The sequence below is a fragment of the Halyomorpha halys genome, unplaced genomic scaffold (genome assembly GCF_000696795.3).
Source record: "Halyomorpha halys isolate HHAL.00 unplaced genomic scaffold, Hhal_1.1 Scaffold61.1, whole genome shotgun sequence".
Taxonomy (NCBI): Eukaryota; Metazoa; Arthropoda; class Insecta; order Hemiptera; family Pentatomidae; genus Halyomorpha; species Halyomorpha halys.
Window position 1 is genome coordinate 169,970 of NW_027110400.1, and position 7,489 is coordinate 177,458.

The 7,489-nt window shown below is 29.3% G+C and overlaps 1 protein-coding gene across 5 annotated transcripts in view; it reads left to right on the forward strand.

The window, feature by feature from the left end:
- Window positions 1-7,489, forward strand: part of tws (protein phosphatase 2 regulatory subunit tws) — a 329,624-nt gene that overhangs the window by 147,678 nt on the left and 174,457 nt on the right. For all 5 annotated transcript variants that reach the window (XM_067048568.1, XM_067048566.1, XM_067048571.1 and 2 more), the window contains exon 2: window positions 5,693-5,726. The gene's annotated coding sequence lies outside the window, so the exon portion shown is untranslated. The remainder of the gene's footprint in view (window positions 1-5,692; window positions 5,727-7,489) is intronic.

A 7,489-nucleotide genomic window follows, 5' to 3' on the forward strand; every position in this document is an offset into this window, starting at 1 on the left:
CATATCCGAATATAAATTTAAATATTTTATTCATAACGGAGAAGAGATCGAAACGCATTAATAAGGATGATATTTGGTACAAATTGCAAAAGGTGGTTTGGATCATACGCGGCGAAGGTTACGTTGGCCATGGTAGTGGTGATGATATTTCAAATGTTTGTGGTTCTTCTCGTCCATGAGTACCCTTCTATCAAACCATGGGGTTACGAGGTAGTTTCCAACTACACGGGACTTGTTCTATTCGTCATTTGGCCATCGAGTTACGTTATCCTGGAACTGTGTCTCCTTTTAGCTGTCCCCTACGAAGATACCGAACTGCCCCGGCCAATGCTCTTTTTATATAGAAGTTTCATGTTCATTCACTATCTTGTAGCATCCTTCATACTGCTAACAGGGGCCATGAGCAAAAGCTATATAAAAAATTACGCTTGGGCACATTGTTATACGATAAATTATATTTTATTATCAATTTTCTGCTTGTCTCTTTTGATTCTTACAGCAGTAGAGGACAAGCAGTAACTACCTATGAAGTACCATTAAAAAGATAAAATAAACATAGGAAAGAAAAAACATTTAAATGATTCAACTTATCCTTTTATAAATCATATTGGTAAATCGTAACTATTCAATTAACCCATGTCATAGCAACCACCATTCCTGTATTTAGTTTTCAATAAAAATATTATTTTTTTCTAGTTTCTTAATTGGTATTCTTTACATTCGAAACCAAAAAAGAACTACTTATTACATATCTTTCATATTCTCTATGAAGTAAATATATAATTTCAAATTCAGTTAACCCCATTGTTAAGTATCGATAGTGAAGTGAAAGAATATAGTGGAAGGTTACAGTGCTGTTATTATTCGTTGTCTGAAGGTGGTGAAGCATATTGTTTTGTGGTGTTTGTAAAGATTATATTTTGTTTCAATACAAGCGTTTGATTTGAACTTTTGTGCACTTTATTTGATGACTTTTGGAGGTATCTATAAATTGGGTAAATTTATGATTCTTGACACCCATTTATCAATAATAAGGAATTCTATCTAAAGAATTTTATTGTTTTTTTTCCCTAAATAAATCTTAAATTATGTGATTAAAATAAAAAATAAATCTGTTAATTAGGATAGTTTAGATTTTAAATATGGTTCCTTTATTTAATATTTATATTAGGACCGAAGCTTCCCCTCTGTTTTTATTTTACTTATTTAAAAAGTACAATATATATTTATTATATCTCAAAAAACATATGTAGTACTACCTTAATGATTTTCATTTATATAATGTTACAACCTATCAACGTCGATTATAACATTATATATATGAAAATCATTTAGGTAGTACTACATATGTTTTTTGAGATATAATAAATATATATTGTACTTTTTACCACCAAATAAATATTGTATTACGATTTAACTTACTTAACTTTCATCTTCATTCATTTGCCTTCGTATTTCAACATTTTTATCACGTGTCCCTGTCAGAAACACTTGCAACTTAGTTTAAAAAAAAATTGTTTGATGTTTATTTGAAAATTAATATCGTTAGTATGATCGGATATTTATTAGTAATTATAATTGAAAATAAATTAATAAAAACTAGAAATCACTTTTACAATTACTGCTTTTTGTAGAAGCTTTCCTTGTTTCTATGTTTATATCTCCTTCTGTTTCCTTCCCGCTTTGATAAATAACATCTGTCTTTCGGGCCGGTTGCACCATCGCAATTACAATTAGTAAAATCTCGGGTCAAATCAATAATTATCCGTTGTACCACAAAAGTTACCTTCAAATCTGGTACTAAAGTTTACTGGCCAATGATTGCTGGTTAAAGTGGGATTTTTTTTTCCATACCTCCTTTACTAAAAAGATAAATAACAGATTATATATTTATAAGTTAAGTATCGGCGATATTAAAATGTAAAAAATAGAGAAGAAGGAATAAGATCTAACACGCTTGAACTGCTGTCAGAATGTTACAGCAATATAAACATTCTGGCTTTATTGGATTCGGTACATCTCTTTATATACATTCGATCAGCTGACATCGTAAAAGAACTCTGTGTCATGGATACATAAGGTGGAATGAAAATTATACATTGAACACACATTCAAAAAATATTGGTTTGTACCTCACTGCGAATGTGAGTAAAATTGTATTGTAAACTATATAAATCGGGAGAAAAAAATTACCTGAATAAATCAAAGTGAAAAATTCCCTTGATTAATGGGATTTTTTAGTTTCAAAGAACACTAAAAACTAATATGAAACGCTCTCATTAAAAAAAAAAAAACTTACTGTACTACTTTACTCCAAAGCACATTATATTTTTATAATTTTTTGTAAATATGACATAAATCAATCCAGTAATTCAGAAGTTCATTGTAGACAAAGATTCGACCATTCCCTTTTATTTATATAGATGATGTTATACTATGGTAACGTATTTGATAACTACTAATTTCGCTAAGACAATATACGATACACACGATACAGCAGTTCTAAATCTTATATCTTATAATCATGATTAAGTAATTGCTAAGAACAGAGTTATTACTTTCTAAATACAGGAATGTTAAGGGAAGTTGAAACTAACCAGTATTTTTCTGCATCATTGATTAAAAAAGTATTTATAGAAAAAAATGCAAATTTAATTTCATTTATTATTCTTGAAATGTGACGTAGATTCCTTCCTCCTTAAAAAAATACATATATCCTTGTAAACACTTCGCGCGTTGCCCCCGAGACGTTATAAATTTGTCTCCTAGATCTTATAGTGTCCACACAATGATACAAGCTGCACAATATGTCTACGTTTGCATGCACCTTCTCTACTATTTTAAAGGGGTTCTCATAGATACATAAATTTTGTTTTTCACAATAGTGAATTTATAGAGACTTATTCGTCGACCCGGTAGCCAAAGACAATATTCGATCACAGCAGACAGTCTATTGGCAGTATCATGAGACGTATATAGACTTTTACTCATAGTGTCTCGTAGTGAACTTGGCTCAAGATTCGTTTTCTCACTATTCAATGCTGAATAAAATGAAAATAGTGACTTAATACGTACACTTAATTACTGAAATATTAACATCTTATGCCTTAACGGTCTTATGTATTACGAAATAACGTAGCAGCCAAAAAATCTTGCTTTCACGAACCATAGAAGTTTCAATCACAAACATTCCGATTTATTATGCCATCCCCCTTGTATTTCATTAACATAATACTACTTAAGGGCTTGCACACCCCCTGTACAAGATCATTTACTCAAGATCACTCACTTCAGAACATTTATTGGTTGGTCATCTTTAATACTGGTCCGATTTAGGTGATTTTTTCTTATGATTAAACGCAATTTTAGTATCTAAGGTATTTTAATGTATATGCTACCTAGTTTTAAATTAATATAACGCGCCCTGTGCATTGTAATTTTTAAAATATTAAAAAAAAATCCAGACGGTCTTAGCATACAAAGTGTGGTAAAAGATTTTTTAGGAGTGAAATAAAGTTGATATTTGTTTTAAGCTCCTTAAATACCAATTTTTGAAAAAATTGGAAAATAACATTTTTTAGTCCAAAATTTTCACCCGGCCTCTGAGTCCTTTTTAAAAATCTGAAAATTGGAAAAACTTATAAACGGCTCAACCTATCTACACCAAACTTGGTAGTGGTTGAGGGCTCTATAAACTGCACCAAAGGGCACAAGCAGGGTCTAATTAAAAAAATTAGAACCGGAGATATAAAATAAAACTTGTGAATTTTTTTCCCTATTTGAATCTATATTTCGCCCAAATGAGGGTATCAAATAGAACTTTGTCGGCATGTAGATAGGACATTAAGCTTTCCAACTGTTCTATTAACGTACGAATCGGATAAAACAAAGAGGAGTTTATGAACGATTATATGAAAAATAGTCACCGGTGGGGAAAAAAAAAATGATCCCAATAAATCGAAGTGAAAATTTTATGAATTAATTTCTTTGAACAATGGTATTTAGTACTTTGAGACCAAGCTAAAAACGGATACAATTTGATCTTTGCAAAAAAAAATTACCTACTTTACCTCTAGCCTTACGCTTAATTCTGTTCATAACTTTTTTCTACTGGAGAATTCCGGAACTTCATCATCTTTAAACCTTCCCATGGCAAAATGGAACATTTTGAAAAAACCTCACGTAAATCGGTCCACTAATAAAAAAGTTTATTCTGGACAAAGATTAGACAACTCCCTTTTATATAGAGAGAGTTGTTCTGGTTGATGAAATTTGTAATGAATTTAAAAAAGGGTATTATTATTTTTTCTAATAAATTTTTATTCAATGATTAAAATTTTTTATAGTTTTGCGGTATTAGTATTTGGAGGGTGGAGTAGTGAGGCACATGGGTCTGCTGGTCCGTTTTGCCCCCTGGCTGCTATCAGAGTTGCCGCCACTTACTAACCAAGGTGTCGAGATTCATTTTTCGCGTCCTTCGAAAAATTATTGACTGTCACAGGTGGGAATCGAATACACAACATTCTGAACCGAGCTCTCACCTACGTCCCAACCGTCACGTTCCCAGTAGTTTTATGATAAATTTTACTTACTTGAGCTGTGCGTAAGCAATGGAAAGACGTACCAGTAATCTAGTTCAGCAAGTATTTTATTTGAATTTTCGATCTACATTTATCTCAGTTTCATGTAACCTTGGTAACCAGGTTGACAAAACTGTAGATCCGAAAGAGTTCGCTAATTTTTTGGAGTTTTACTGAACTCTTGGACAAACATTATGAGTATTACCGGAGATGGGTGCAACCGGCCCTTGGTGTTTTATTTATCTGTCTGTCACTTCATTTTGATGTTATATTTTGTCAGTTTTAGCTCACTTATGAATTCCTGATTCACCAGAAGAAGTCTTTAATAAAGGAAAGAAGAAAGGCTTTAGAAACAAAATCAATTAAACAAAAAAAAAAATCATTAGATTTTTTTTATTATTTATTTAGTAGCACCAAACATATTTTTATCTTAATATGTTATTTTTAAATTGTTTCAAGGGGACAAAAAATCTCAAACCAAAGAATTTTTTTGCACTATTGAATCTTCAAATTCTCAAAATAATCTTTCATTAATTTTGGATGAAATGCAACACCCAGCAACTCATTATGAACATTCTTTATCAAAAATAACTAATGAAATTGTTGATGTGTGAGAATTTGATATTCTGCGTGACAATTTATTTCGTTGACATGGCTATGGATGAGGGAGTTATGTTACTAATGAAGCACTTGTTTGAACCATTTAAGAATAAACGATTTTATGAATTGATTTTTAATTTATAAGAATAATAACTCAAATACTTGTGTGATGATGATAGATAGTTTTTAAAAATAAATAATTTAACATTTTAAAGGATACTTATTATTCAATAGACAGGTATAAAGATGTCGAATTCATTCTGGAAATTACATTTTCAGGCCTTGAGACTTTTTTTTCATATAACATAAAAAAAAAAAGTTTAAAATAAAAAAAAGGGTAAAAAGTTATATGTATCAATTGATTTTTTTTTTCTTAAAAATTTAAAGATTTGAGAAAATGCCTTAAATACCCTTGGAAAACCGATTAGGTTTGTTTTTTTAAATAGCCCATTTTATGTATTTGATGTGATGATTTCATTAAAATATTTTAATAAATAATTTGTTCTTTACAGGTGACTGTTTGTTCCTGGTTAAGTCACATACAAGGTACGTCTTATAAGTGTGTGCTAGACAGTTAGACGATTGCTAAAACTATAATATATTATAAATTAAAGTTACAGAGCTATAACAGAAGTACTAAGTAAAATACATCAAAGTAGAAACACTACTCAAGCAATATAAAACAATAGAATAGATTAAAAGTTCCTATCCACAGTTTCAATGAATATAAGAGTGAACTGCTACAAGTTACTAAAAGGATCTTAAGAAAGTTATGATTATAATCAAAAGGTCATCATTTAAAAACAACACACAATATAACCTCTTTATGATAGTTCACCTTTCACGGCTAGAGGAGAAGGAAGGCATTAGTAGCATCGTCAGCTAAATTATGAATATAATTTACATAGATACATACATACATACATACATACACACACACACACACACACGCGCGCGCGCGCGCGCGCGTGGGTGTGTGTGTGTGTGTAAAACTTAAGAGATATCAGAAAAAAAACAAACAATAATTTTTTTTAAAAATTAAGACAAGGACAGAGAAATCATACCCATGAGTACTGGAAAAACATACATTCATTCATTCTGACTCTTAATTGCTCTTGTATACATTTTATTTTTTTAATTACATAGGGAGTTCCATAGATGGAAAGAAAAATTTAATTAATAAATGGATTGATGGCCTAATTTACTATTATGATGTACAATGAATTGGAATAAAAAATGGAACTTTTAATTAAACAATTACTTCGTTGAACAAGGCCTCCAGAAAATTTTTATTTATTCATCGGGTTTAATATTAAAGACCTTCTAATGCATATAAAATGAACTACATCTTTGAAGAATATTAAAAAAAAAAAATGTATTCAGTTGTAATTAGACATGAGGAAGTTGATTGTATCTTTGTAGAATATGTTAATGATTTATTATTAGTGGAAAAATTATATTTAAAAGTCATAAGCATACTAATATTTGAAAAAAAAGTTAAATCTAATGGTAAATTGATAATCTAATCTATCTAATATTCTAATATGTAATTAGAAGAAATGAATTGAATATATATAGTGTATAAGTATAGTGGTTTTAACCTTAAATATTTAACAAACAATTGAAAAGTAGTCCAAATATACCAGGGACATAATATAAAACTGAAGAGATATAAAACGAAAACTCAGTTAAAACAATTGAATGATTTAATTAAACTATTAAGATGCAAAAAATTGTTTTTGAAATTAAAACATGCCATTAACAATGAAGGAAACTCACCTAAAGTTATATTTAATGAATCAAGAAGAATTTCTAGAATATAAATTTCTTTGTGAAGAATAATATAAAATAATATTTAAATGAATTATAAATTTCTAAACGATAATTTTAGTCTTTAGACATACATAATATAATACCAGATCTAGCCAAAAGAAAATGGTTTGCAATTTTGTTCTTTAATCAGATTATCGAAAAACAAAATGTGATTAATCAATCAATTTGAATATTTATGTCAAAAAAATGTGGATGCCATAAGCTTACGAAGCTTAATGAGATACAATTTAAATAAATGAGATATAAAAAAAAATGTAGCCATTTCTAATTGTTCTTTTAAACGCATAACAAATATATATATATATTTGACTATATTAAATATTTGATAAACTTTTCAAATGATTTGTTTGTAATCTTTAAATTTCTTTCTTGAGACTGGCAATTTTTTACTAAATAATTCAAAAACACTATCCAAATTATAGTCTCAAAACATTTATTTCATTCACATGTCCAACGTTTCGGCCAATCCGGCCATC